The following is a 14,231-nucleotide window of genomic DNA, read 5'->3' on the forward strand; positions in this document are numbered from 1 at the left end:
CGATATGTTCCTGTAGCTTCCATTGAAGGTAAGACAACTAGCCTTTGGGGTCCCTTTGGTAGTCCTAGGTTCAAGCAGCAAAGCGTGGCACAGCAGTCCTCTTGGAGTAGAATGCAAGCTTCAAGCAGCAGGGCAGTCATTTGAGGTACAAAGCTGACCTCAAGCACTAGGGCAGTGCTCTGAAATACTTTGCATTCCTTCTCGGGGGTCCTCCTGAGCTCCAAGAATGAACCAAAGAGTGGCTAAGGAGGGCCAATAAATGTGCCTGGTGCCAGGGGAAATAGCGTTTACAATGCTGTCATTAAATCGCAAGACTATTACAACGCGGTCGTTACAACAACCGTGTTGTCAGTATGCCATGCATTTACGTCGCAAGTCATTACAACGACTTGCTGTAGGTGGCGCTGAGGTATTGGAAATTAATTCCAACACCTTCCCTACTAATGCGCAAACTGGAGTAGGAATAGTAAATAATACTATTCCTAAGTCCAGCGCGCCCTCTACAGCAAATCATTCTAATGACTTGCAATGTAAATGCATTGTGTACTAACCGCTGTTGTAAAAGCACGCAATGTAATACATTGCCTTGTAATGTACTGTATTCGGTGCCAGCCTTTGAAGTAGGGGAATCTTACAGCCTACCTGGTTATGAAAACCTCCTTCCTTACCCTGCCCAGGCTCCAAGTGCTCAAGGGTGACAATAGGCTGGTTTCAAGTTCCTTTCTGAGTGTGCTGGAGGCAGCCCATTGAAATGTAAGTAGGGCAGGGGACAGCTCTACCCCACCCACCCCGGCAGGATGGTCCATCATGCCATCAGCTAGTGCTCTTTGGCTCATTGTTTGGGAAGAATACGCAAAGTTCAGCTGCCAGCTATAAACAGTCATTTGACCCAGGACACAGACTTGAGGCAATAAATGGTTAGGAAAAGAAAATGGCAACTTTCTAAAAATTTTATTTTCAGAATTTTGACTTAAAATCAGACTTTGGCATTAAAGAGGATTCTAAATTACAATTTATTTGAGACCAAACATGACTCTTTACACCTTTACCCAATCGACAGTTAGCCCTTATTAAATGTAAAATTTGATCACCTATTACCTCGTCTTCCCCGAGCACCCACATGTTCCTTTCTGACTGAGGTTCCTCTTATGTTGCCTTTTGTATTGTACTTTTATGTATCTTCATGTCAACGTTAATTTTCCCCTATGTACAGCGCTCTGATACCCGTCTGGGTCTTGTTCATGCTTTTTACAAATAAATAAATAATAATGTAACCCAGTTTTATCCTGAGGGGGAGTTAGGCCTCACGGTAGCGAAAATCGAATTTGTGAGTTTTTCACTACCAGTGCATATAAAACTTAAAAGTACATGTCCAACTTGTTTAGTACAATGCACCTTGCCCTCTGTGCTGTTTAGGGCCTACCTTACGGGTGGCAAATGTATTACACGGGGATGTTTACACTTGGAAAAACGTTTAATTTGCAAGATTAAATTGGCAGTTTAAAACTGCACACATACACAATGGCAGGACTGATTTATTTAATGGGTTATTGAAGTGAGTGGCACAATAACTGCTGCAGGCCCGCTAGTGGCATTCAATTTTCAGGAGCTGCTTATATGAAATACTACTTTACTTGGGATTTAAGTACATTCAATGCGCCAGTTACATGTAGGCCAATTCTACCATGTTTCATGTTTAAGGAGTGAGCAAAAGCACTTTAACACTGGTTAGCAGTGCAATAGTGCACAGAATCCAACAAAAAGGAATTTTAGCAAACAGGCGGGGAGAATGCAGAATGTGTGGAGGAAGAAAAGACCAAAGGCTGCCAGGTCTTACAATTGCAGTATTTTGTTCTTTCCTTCAAAGACAACACAAACCAAAGCTCTACAAAAAATAACCACATCTACAATGTCAGTGGATATAAAATCTGACCAGACGTTCGAGCACTCTTTTCATGTTCGTTAAAAATGTTATATACTCTTCAGTCTGTTACTTGCTCCCATTTGTTTACCTTGGTTAGCCTAGAACATCCAAATAATAAAAAAATTAAAAAAGACTCAATTTTGTTTTGAACTGATTCAATCCAGACTTCTGCTGTTTGGCATGCTGCTACATGCACTCCTCCACCTTGGATGGAAAGATGCTCTTTTGCCCCAGGAGACATGCAGGACTCCCATCCAGCATTGATGGAAGTGGCGTTAGTATGGCTTCCCTTCATGGTGCACTGAAAAGCTAAAGTAAGATTTTCCACGATTTACTATTGTTTATGCAAATGCCCATAATTTCAGAGCAAGTATTTGATTCGTTCAATTAAAAGTTGATGCCAGAATCACCTAAAGCTGACTTTGCCCTTAACACACTTACTATTCAATTAATTAAGCTAGAAATTGCCAGTGAGATGCGTCATTTTTTATTGTTGGCTTCATGCAGATTTCATTTCTAAGTAGTCATGTATGACATTTATGTTTAATTTACAAATTTGCTTCATCCGACGCCTGGAAGGGTTCTTTTTCCTCTGAGTTCCCTTCTTCATGTCTTGACTCGTGAGGCTACAAAGTATAAAGCCTCTCCTTTTTCAAATGACACTACAATTATTGTGCCCTTTCTAATTATTTACTTCAATTGCTTGTTCACCACGGCAGTGGTCGGATTGCTGTAATGGGTGGAAGCCTTTTTAAGTTATGTTGCAGGCAGCTTTATCTGTTTTGACGCTCTTATTAGCCAATTAAGAGGGTTGATGTGCAAGATCAGGATTGGCCAAGCCTTTGTAAGACTTAGTCCAAGGCTAATGAGTACAAACCTGCATGAGGCAGGATTCCAGGGTAAAACGTCCTAGGTTTATTAAAAATATAATCATTACTGAATTCAAAATATAATTAGCTAGCCCACTCAAAATAGTCAAAGTAAGAGAGTATTAACATAAGGTTAAGCTAAAGAAAGCTAAAGCAAGAACCAAGTATAAAGCAGAGGAAGGGACAGACAGAGTCTGCTCAGTTAAAAAGCCAACGCTAATATAAATCAAATACACTAGTGCAGAGTCTGTCTACAAAGAAATAAACCAAAAGACTATCTCTTTGCCAAAATACAGTAGGTTTTATACAGTTTCAGGGCCCAGGAGCCACACACATGTCACTGTTTTGGCATGACAGGGTTGAACTAGCAATGTTGTGACTCGTGAACCAATCAATGTTCCAGTACATAAGATACGTCCAGAGGCGCCTACTTCCTACTGAATCTCAATGGTTAGTCTGTGCATAAATAACTAAGGATACAAATTATCATTTTTATGTAACTCAGCAATACATTAGTATGCTCAACTTATGAATGGTATACACAAAACATCAGTCGGAAACCTCCAAGACCTACAGAATAATTAAGCATCTTGGACATTTCTTCCTCAAGTGAGCACAGATATTACATCACAGTCATCACTGTTGAGCCTTCTTTTTTGATGATTTTATTGAAATGGAAAAACACACAAGCATGCAGAGAGAGGAAGCTTGTGCGCATAAAATAAACGTGCACTAATATTCTGCATGCATGAATAGCTGTCAGGGCAAGGTAACAAAGGTTTAATAAGGCTAACTGAACCAAATCTAAATTAGGCATCATTTCTAATTAGCAAAAACTCTCTTACAGCTTTGTGTTGGATATCTAATCGTTTCAGCACATCCCATAAACTTGGTCTGGGCTTTGGGTCCACCCGTTGCTCATGATTTGATGGTTTCCTTACCTGTTTCATCGTTTTATTTCTGATTCACTGACTTTACTTCCTATTGTATTTTTACTGACCAGAAGCATTTCAGTCTCAGTGTGTTTGATTTGATGAGTTGCAGCTAACGCTGTTGATGTCAAGAGACGTTTTCCTATGGCATTTGGCTTTAAGCGTTCTCAGGGAGTGCATAGCAATGTCCTTTTTATCTTCAAATGCTCCAGCTCTGCCTCCTCATCCATGGCCTTTTTGCTGCTCCCACTCCTCCCACTTTCCCAGTTCTCTTTCTCAACTTCTCATCAGTACTGCAGGGTCGGTTGGTTTCTGTCTTGCCCCCCTTTTTCCACCCTCTCAGCCCCTGGCCTGTATCCTCTCAATTTTAACAGCAAGGAGCACAGCTTGTTCTTGGCTGAGGCCCATACATTATAACACGTGTAACATATTGCATGTGTACGACAGGCTTCACTGCCTCCAGCTTTGTTTCAGGCAGTCCTGGGAGGCAGCTGTCTTCTTAGGGCATCTGGGCTGTTGGTGGTAGTTCGGCAGGGGGCCCTCCTGGCTTCAGCACTGCTGGGACTGTTTGGACTTCAGGCGGTTTCCGCAGCATGGCTCTTTTTACAGAAACACAGCACTGCCACTATAATGTCGATTGGGTCTTAAGGAGCACACTGGCTGAACCTCTTAGAGGTTTGGGAACAGAGGGCTTCATTCACTAAGGGATACATTTCTCAGCCAGGATTGGCCTTTGTTTAAAACGAAACCACATTTGGGGCTCTTCCTATTTCTCTTGCCCTCTCTTACCTCCTTTTCTTCCCGGGGCTTTACAGTTCTGTTTCTTTAAACATTGTAGAACAGCAGTAATTATGCAACTTGATAGTATTGCTCTGTTTCTAAGGGGCCTATCAACAACAACCGGCGATAATTATCGCAAAGCGCACTTAGCGCTTGGATAATTATCGCCGGCTAGCGTGAATTTTTATCGCTGAGATAGCGTGCTATTAGCAACGCTTATCTCAATAGCGATAAAAATCTACACGCTAACAGGCTAACGTGAGATTATCGCTGGAAACCCAGCGATAATCACACGTTACCTTGTTGATAGGGATAGGCAAACTTATCCATGATATCCTCCTTCCATAGGATATCATGGCTAAGTCTGAAAATTAGCAGACGGAAAAAAGCAGCGTTAACCGCGGTTAGCGCTGCTTTTTTTGTCTCTAACAGGGTTAGCGATATTCTTGATAATAGGAGAAATGTCGCTTAGCGACATTTCTCCTATTATTCTACTCTGGAATGCCTTGTTTGCATCTCATTAGAGATGCAAGGGGAAGCGTAGAGTAAAAGGGTGCTAACATGCAAATTTGCGTGTTAGCACCCTGTTGTTGATAGAGCGCTAGTTTTATCTCTGCTTTTTTGGCTTTTGAAGCCAAAAAAGCAGAGATGAAGCCCTTGTTGATATGCCCCTAAGTTTTTTACAGTTCATCCATTTACCTCACCTCAAGTGCCTCTGCCATATACCAGCTCTATGCTGGTAGAGCTAAACTGGGGGCGAGAGGCCAGTGAAGGGCATCTAAAGGAAGGAGGCAGTGGCAGATAAAAGAAGAAGATTGAAAAAATAAACAGGCGTTCGTGACCTGGTATAAAACAAAACTAATGGTCAAAATCTGTTTCTCAGATAAGCTTATTATGACCCTCCAAGGTTTGGTGCACACAGCCCGGGCCCAGATAGCCTGTGGCTAAACCTGGCCCTGGTCTCACCCATGTCAAGGTCAGAGTTCCTCAGTTGTGTCCTTCTGCCTTGCAGTGCCTGGGGACATAGGTTGTCGGGCTAGTGAAGCTGCCCTACATTGGTCGGCCAAACTACCAAGGGTGGTGTGTGTGCAGCTATATGTAATTTAAGTTAAAAATGCAACCCAGAAAGTATAGCACCCCCACTTTTGGGGCTGGAATTTGGTGTTGCATGGTAATGAAGAGACCACTGATGCCCTTGGTTTCTCTTGGGTGTGGCTGGTTGATCTTACATGGGCTCTGCGGGAAGTAGAGGTCTACTCACTTCCTGGGGTACTGATAGTCCCATCTTGTTGGCAACAGGACAGACTCAACACTTGCATGCAATACTTCCATCCACTGGCTCACTCACCTAGAACACAGAACTAACTTTCAGACGCCTTCACTCTTCCTTGATGACCAGTGTCGTAAATTGGCTCCTAACCCACTCACACACCAACAATATCACACTCCCTCCTCTCCCTTGTGATCGCAGCAGCCCCCCATCGCACCCAGCTGTGCTTGTGCTAATAAGTGGCGATACTCACACACAAAAACAGCCCTCAACTTACAATGGAATATCATTTGTGTTGTGCATATAAATGGTAAAATGGCTAAAGATGATAGGGTACAGTCAATAGCATTATAACAACCAAGAAATGAATTAAAGGCATACTCTGAGGACGTCACTGTGGTCTAGGAACGGGAATACGGCTCGGGAAGGGACCAGAAAAGAGAGCCCTCCACTCGAAGCACTGAGAGAAATAGGAGGTCCATGGGTTCATGTGCCTGGAATTCTGGCTGAGATGGCATTGTTGTAAGGGAGCACTTCTGTCATGAGGCTCAAAGAACAGGGGTCCTGCTATGTTTTTAGTTCATCACAACGCCTACTTCCCTTCACACATTGTCCCTCCCCTTTCACTTAGTGGAGAGGACACATTGTCAGGTTCCAGTCCTCGCCCCACTTCTCAATATTCAGGTTCTTTCCTGATATAATCACTGCTGAATTAGACATGGACTACGCTCCAGCCCTGCACTGCTTTACAGAGCACCGAGTACACCCCTGCACTATATGAACCTCAGTTATGGGTTTACTCTGCTGAAGAGATTTGAAACGCATTTCCGGTGTACCAGAGAGTGCTAAATAGGCAAAGAGTGGTTGAATATACCCAGTACAAAGGAGTAGAGATCATAATTCCAGCCCCAACAACAAATTGTGCTTCCGGATGGCACGCAGAATGCCTGTCTGAAAATATCTGGGGCATCATTAATGAGGTTTTGCTGTAGGGCAGCGTGGCAGGCTTTCTATCAGATATGGCGCATTCCTTTCCTTTTCCCCTGCATCGGTGCACAATCCGCTGCCATGCGCCAATGCAGGCACCTTTGCACCACGGTGTAAGGGTGCCTGCATTGCAGGAATTATTATTTTTGTGCAGGAAGGAATACTTTCCTGCACAAAAACAATCACAAGAGGCTTATGCAGAATGCAGCACACATAGAAAGAGGAAAAACGAGGAGAAATAAAGATATTTCTCCTAGATGAGCCTCCCTTACGCCTTCCCTGGGGAGGCATACGTTTTTGACGCTGCCTCAGATTGACGATTTCTTGTAACTGGGGCAGTGTCAAAAAACAGCCATTGCACGCTCCTTTAATGCAGTAAGCTGCATTAAAGGGAACCATATTTACGAGGTCGCATTAAGCTAAAATAAGTGATCTAGAGCAGCCTCGTAAATATGGAGCAGGCTCCTGCGCCACGGAACGTCACAAGTTTTCCTTCCTGCACAAAAATAATAATTCCCGCAATGCAGGCACCCTTGCACCGTGGTGCAAAGGTGCCTAAACTGGTGCACGGCAGCCTATTGTGCTCTGGGGCATCGTGTCCTGAATCGTCGTTGATTTCAATGGCGATGTGCTGCAAAGTTCTGCTGCCATGGAAAGGAGAAGTGTCCGGTGTGATCCAAGCCTGGAACGAAGTTGTGAAGAACCTGAAAGTAGAGGGGACAGAGTCTGGGTCACTTGCCAGTGACCAGGGACACGATAGACGAATGCCCACCGATGTCGAGTGTTTCAGGTCCAAAGAGGTGAAGCTTCACTCCACTACCACAGGGACCAGGAGGCGTCGACGACAACCACAGTCCGCAGGTGAGCTGTCCCACGAAGGATGTCGAGTGCTGGGGGATCAGTTTCTGGATTGGAGACCAACAAGCCATGGCAACTGCAACCCACCCGATGAGAGAAAAATGGCTTTGATGTGGACCAGCAAGATCCTGTGGACTCCCCAAGCGATGGAGAGTCAGGGCACGTCTGGAGCAACCAAGTAAGCCCATTAAAAGTCAAAGTACCCTTTTCAGGGACCCACAAGTTGACGGACAAGGGATTGTGAAGGGACCTCGAGAGGAATCACTAGATACCAGCCCACGGGTCACTCGAGGAGTGTAGGCCAGCAATCTTCAGTGGAATCACTGCTCGGGGTCTGAACTAAAAGTAGCCCAAAGCACAGCCTCAGGGATCACCAAGAAGCATATACTGCTGCAAATGGTCGCGGTGTCCAGGGGTTCGGGTTGCACGGTCCCCACGAGGGCTTTGGATCTCAGAGTTGCTGAGAGCACGGATCAGCTTCGGGGAAGCTTGGAAACCACCTCCTGTGTTGCAAAATCATTGGTGTCCTGCAGGAGCAGCGTCGCTGCAAACCGGACAGATGCGTCTTTGGTGCCTGCCTTGCAGGGGAGTAACTCCGTTACTCCAAGGGAGGTTCTTCGGTCATCCAACGTCGTGTAGATAGTAGAAGTTCTGGGATTCTGTAGCAGAGTTTCGTCCAGGTAAATCTAAAATCCTGTAGTCAGGGGTTCCTACTTTATACCCAAGGAAGGGGTGGGACAAACTCTGTGGACCCACCTATGGGAGGGTCAGGACTAAGGGGTGGCTACACCCATGTCCTTTGTCCAGTTTCGCACCAGAGCAGGGGCTGAGTGCCCCCAGCAACCGGTTTGAGCTGGACTATGCACAGGGACACCAAATGTGTCCCCAGTGCAGACATCAAAGCACTCTTGGAGTGCACCCACCCAGCCCAAATACACTAAAGCCTGTCTGGGAGGTGATTACACCTCCCTGTGACAGCAAACCTATTGTCCAGGCCTCCCCTGCCGGCGTTTCGTCCAGCAGCAGGAGGGCAGACTCGTGTCTGTGGCTGGCAGCATATATTTTGTGATGCCAGGCTCTGTTAAGCTGGTACAGGGTATACCGGTGCTGTCATGTTTCTCCCTCTAGTAGGGTGGAATCATACCTCCCACACCAGTTACTGGTGTGGGGGTATGATTTCAAGGTGTTTGACACCAAACACAACATGTTTCCATGCAACCATTCCAAAGTAAGCATTTACCGCGAGGTTATTATGCACTTAAGAGTATATAGTTTGGCTGCATCACAAACAACCCTGCATTAAAGGTTTTGAAAGCTGCAGAGGGGCTCTGCTCATGCATGGGCACCCTCTCACATGAAACCCAGCACCCTGCCTTCAGGATTGTTAAGGCCTGCCATAGGGGTGACTGATAGGTTTACATGTGCAGTGATGTGGAGAGATATAGGTAACCTATATCTCAGTTAGGGGTGCATACACCACCTTACACAGGCTGCTGTAGCAGACCTGTTGTGTCATTTTAAATGGCTTCCCAGGGGTGGCACAATACATGCTGCAGCCCCTGGTAGGCCTCTGGGGTACCTATGCCCTAGGTACATTGTATACCATATAATCTGGAGTGTACCTAAAGTACATGCAATCAATTTAGAGAGGAAGCAGCTAGGCTGGTGCCCTGAATAGCAGGGTCCCAGCCAAGCTAAAGTCGAAAAACAGTGAAACATCAGCAAAAAGTGGGGGTAACCATAAGAAGTAGATCCTACTCTCCTACAAAGGGAAGATACATATAAATTATATAAAATCCAGTGAATGATCAATGAACTGTTCAGGCTACCTCAGAGATCATATGTCCTTAGGGGATAAGACTAGTGATTACATTTTGTATATGAATGTTGTGCTTTGGGAGGTGAGCTGACCGAATCTGTGAATAGTTATCTATTTTGGAGTCTACAAAGCCTAAACAAGCTGCATTAGATCACAGGTACCTTAGATCTTAGTGGCATGCATAACACTGACTTCTTAAATTGTTATTGATGCATTTATTTTGTTCATGTGCTTTCTATTTGTAGCTGATTGTTCGTGCTGTTATTTTAACTATAAAGGTTACAAGTGATTCTATTTTTCATCACCCATTCCTCTCCTTTTCCACAGCTATCCCTTCCATGAGACAAGCAGCCACTATTGAGCATAAAAGTACTACTGTCTCTCTTTAGCCAAGATACTGGTCACTCGGCCTGCGATGGGAAGTTGCCCTTTCCAGTCTCATGGACTCTCTCTGTAGACATGGATGAGCGATCATGGCGCCGGCCTGCAATAGGCTGGGACTGGGTGTGAGGAGATATTCCCAGTATTCACCGAAAGATGCAGGAGTGCTTGGCTCCATTCGGTAGCAACATTAGTACTACAGAAAGGTCAAGTTGACCAGTCCTAAGAGTGACATAAACGAAGGTTGCTTCGTCTGTCAATCCCTCCCTTCAGGACTGTCTAAAAACACTGACATAGTAGATGGAGTCTAGGACTGACAGAGACGGGTCTGTCCTGATGAATTCCCCTGACCCATGGAGGGCTTGATTGAGGGCAGAAACATATATACTCATGCGAGGGGTATTAGATTGAACAAATCACTCTGGACATTGGTTTCACTCCCTGCTATTGGGAGGTGTGAACATTTAAAGGAACAAACTAGTAAGCATCCTTTATACATTGTAATAGTGTTTGTCCCACTGTGCAGGATGATATAAATACACCCTCTGAAATCATAAACAGCAAATAAAAACACGCATCTCGGAAGCTGTGTAATCACACCGAAAAGTAACCTTGCTAAGTGTACCGCTGTGTATCAATAGCTGGGTCATAGTGAGCAGGAACATGTTTTGGAAGCAGTCCACTGGTAGAAGATTAAGGAATACCTCAGTACATATTTGTCCTGCGGAGTAGCACTCAGCAGGAAACCTTTGAATCCCGCATACTCGATACTGTGGTGTTATTTTATTGTATTGGGAGAAAATGTAGGGTGGCACATTTCCTTTTTCATTGTTTCTGACAGATGGGACACTAGATACAAATAAAGACACTTATACAAGCATACCCTTATTAACAAGACCCACGCCTCCACTCTAATCATCTGTGAAATAATCCGCAGATCATTAAGCATCTCCCAGTTTATTTGTGGCCTTTCAAAATGAGAACAAATGGGGTAAGGACAAGTGTTCTAACCCCCATAACATATGTCATTTGTCTGCAAAATAATTTAGCAAGGTCACGTCTGAAAAAAATCGCTGTGAAGCAGCACACATGAAAGTGACAGGATGGCATTTCTTGGATTGTTTATGTACAGGAAGGGACTCCTTCCTACACATAAACAATCCTCCCCTGCACACAGACACACTTGCACTCTGGTGCAAGGGTGCCTGGGTTGGCGCTAAGTTGCTAAACTCAGCGCCATCGCAGGAGAAAACGCAAGGCTGCACCGCATTCTTGTAAATATGGTGCAGTCTTGCGTTTCAGAAGTGGAGGAGAGAGATGTTAAGCCAGGAAGACTAACACCTCTCTCAGCCACTTCCTTGTACATATCCCCCTGAGACTTTTCACCTTTCACTGACGACGTCATAAAACATATGCAAAAACCTGACTGATTCTTGATCATCATGTATGCTTACACAGGCCCCCATTCAAAAACAGCACATAACGTTCAGAAACTAAGCAATATAAAATCTCATGTAACTGCAAATGCACTTTTTAAGATGTAAACAACTTCAATAACTTGTACTCAATGTATTCATTTTTAAATAGGAGTGTTAATTAAGGATATCTTAACACAAGATGTGCCAGGGGAACATAAAATAAAAAAAATATGTAATTAACTATAAATGTGAGAAAGAAATATTGTGAGCAGAATGTTTTGACATGAATTAAAATAGAAATGAAAACATACATAGAGCGGGTAGATTTATATCAATCAATTGCAGAGCATATGTGCCCAAATTCAGCAAAAATGATTAGTTAAGAAAACTTTTCCCTGCGTGGATGGAGAGCGGTAAATACATTTCATTTAAAAAACTGCACATACTTGCGCTGCTTTAGCCTGCTTTCATTATGATTTATCGAAGCTGAGGCTGGCAAGAGTGCTCAGGATGTATGAGGGCTGTGCCGACCTTGTTTCCGCTTATACATAAGGTGTAGTGAAGAACAGGAACATAGCTATCAAAAGTGGGGTAAGTGCTGTGGTACCATTGCCTAGGGACAAGAGGGGGCCTCTACATGCAATTACGGATATGGAAAAATTTGAGGAATTCCCACTGCTTGCACTGGGGGGGGGCCCATGGCACAGGGATATAATTACGCTTCTTTTTAGGTCGAGCCTAGGCAGCATGCATTTTTTGTCTTCGAAACATGCTGTATTTACTCTATGGGCTTTCAGAATGCCCATCGCTTTTTATTGGTTCCTTCGTGTGCCTTTCTAAATTCCTTACTTTTCAGTGGTACATCGTGGACATTTGCCCCTCCTTTTGGCGTGTGTTCCATCCCATGGCGACTGGCCAGGTTACGTGTCTTATGTTGCTTCTTGCCATTTAAGTTAGTTGCTGTGCATTATTTGTTGTGATTGCCTTGGCTTGTGAGTTTGGAATGTGTTTGTTGGTTTTCCGAGGGAAATGCGTGCAGCTTCTGTATTGCAACCACACACCTTTTTTAGTTGACAAACACATTAGTTACTTTGATTTCCCGAGAGCTCGTTGTCACTTTTCTTTGTCTACATTTGCCCCGGTCCTCTTTCTGCTGCCCACGCACCCTAGCAATCTGCTGCTCACTTGCGCTGATCCATGCTTTATGGGTAGGGCATGATAGGAGTCTGATTTGGTTGTGAAGCTGTTCAGGCTGAGCCGTGCACTCCAACGTGTGTTATGATCGGTGTAAGATGACACACGTTAATTTCTGCAAAGTGGCAGGGGTATCTGCACATGCAGAAAGGCATCCAATTGCTTTAATGGCTGCTGATGGCACGCAGCTTTTGTTCAGCTTCTCCTCAGCGAGTTGAGACAAAAGGCTCGAAATATGGTTTCTATTACACCAGGTGCAAGTCTCTTAAAATATATGCATAATCGCAGACATTTGATAGTGGAACACACATTCATGCATTTACCCACAGCTAATTCTACTTTTACCTCAGTCATAGTGTGCCTAATGCAAGAGAAGGAAAAGAAAACATTGCCACCACCTATCTCCAGTAATCACACTACTGGCAGGGTGACAAAAACTCCTGTATGTTTTGGAACAGTCCAATGTATTGTGTTCTGTTCATGCAAATTTCTTTGAATATTTATACTATAAATATATCTTCTTAAAGTGGGTCATCCAGGCAAAGGGGTAGAGGAGTTTACAAACAAGATGCTCCGGATTCCCTAACAGGTCTTCCGTGATCACATGGAAGGTGGAGCCAGAAGCGCGGTTCTGCTCTTCCGCTACCGAGCACAACTAGCAGGGTTTGGCTAAGGTTCCGTAGCGCAGCCAGTGGTGGCATCTCATCATAAAACCATCTCAACCTAACAGTTATTCCAACCTGAACAGTGAATATTGTGCACCACGTTCTCAACCATGCTGTATTCAACATCTGACCCGACCCCTCTTCCAAAAAATCTTGTCAACTGGGGTGGCCATCTTTAAAACTGTCTTTGAATTGCCAGTGCCTGGATCTGGCAACACCATCCACATTTAAATCCTTAGTAATTTAGTATCAATGCAATATGTTCTCATTTGTTTTCAAACTGCACTTCTCCCTTTGCCTAGCCTCCCTGCTTTCAGTTACCCACGCCGCACTCCCGTTCTAGAAATCCCTTGGTGGGAGTTTAGTTTGTAAATTGCAGGCAGTATTTAACTGTTGCAGTTAAGGTTTGGTTGTACTCCGTGTTTCCCAAGGGGAATATTTATTATAGGAATGTGATCACTTTTCTAGTTCTATAACTGAAAATAAAAATGTGTTCTAGGTGGGCTTTAAGGATGACCGCATGTGCCTTTCTACCAATTATCATGCGTTGTTTTTCTCGTGTTTTAGCGGGTGAGGCTCCTGTTGGTTGGGGTTTCTGTATTCAAGGGTGTCAGATTTCCAGGGGTTACTGCACATGAATTTTTAAAGGTGGGAATCCCCTCCACTGAGGTTGAGAACAGTAAACTTTCTTCATGGGTGCAGCACAGGTCACTAAATACCATAACCCATGTATTTACAAAACACTTGTTCACTCCCGGAGTCTCTTAAGACTGATTACATGCTTTCTGTTGTTTAGGCCAATAGTGCTGATATGTCGATCTTGCAAGGATGAAAGATAGTGTGGGCCCAATGGATATCGAACCCGTTGCAATGCCTGGTATGGAACTGGCATTCATGTTGGTTGCGTTGGAAGATCCTGTATTCAGGCAGCCATTTTCATGTTGCTTCTGTTACTAACTCAAACCCTGCAAGGCAGACACTAGTATTGTGAAAGAGAAAAGCAAATTAACCACCAAAAATCCTCCAAGTTATCCTGATTAAATGCCATCAATGTTCAGCAATCCATCTCATTTTACAAATACATACACATACATGCAAGCATACATGCATATATACATAAAAATGGTTACCAGA

Source organism: Triturus cristatus, chromosome 8 (assembly GCF_964204655.1).
Source record: "Triturus cristatus chromosome 8, aTriCri1.1, whole genome shotgun sequence".
NCBI lineage: Eukaryota > Metazoa > Chordata > Amphibia > Caudata > Salamandridae > Triturus > Triturus cristatus.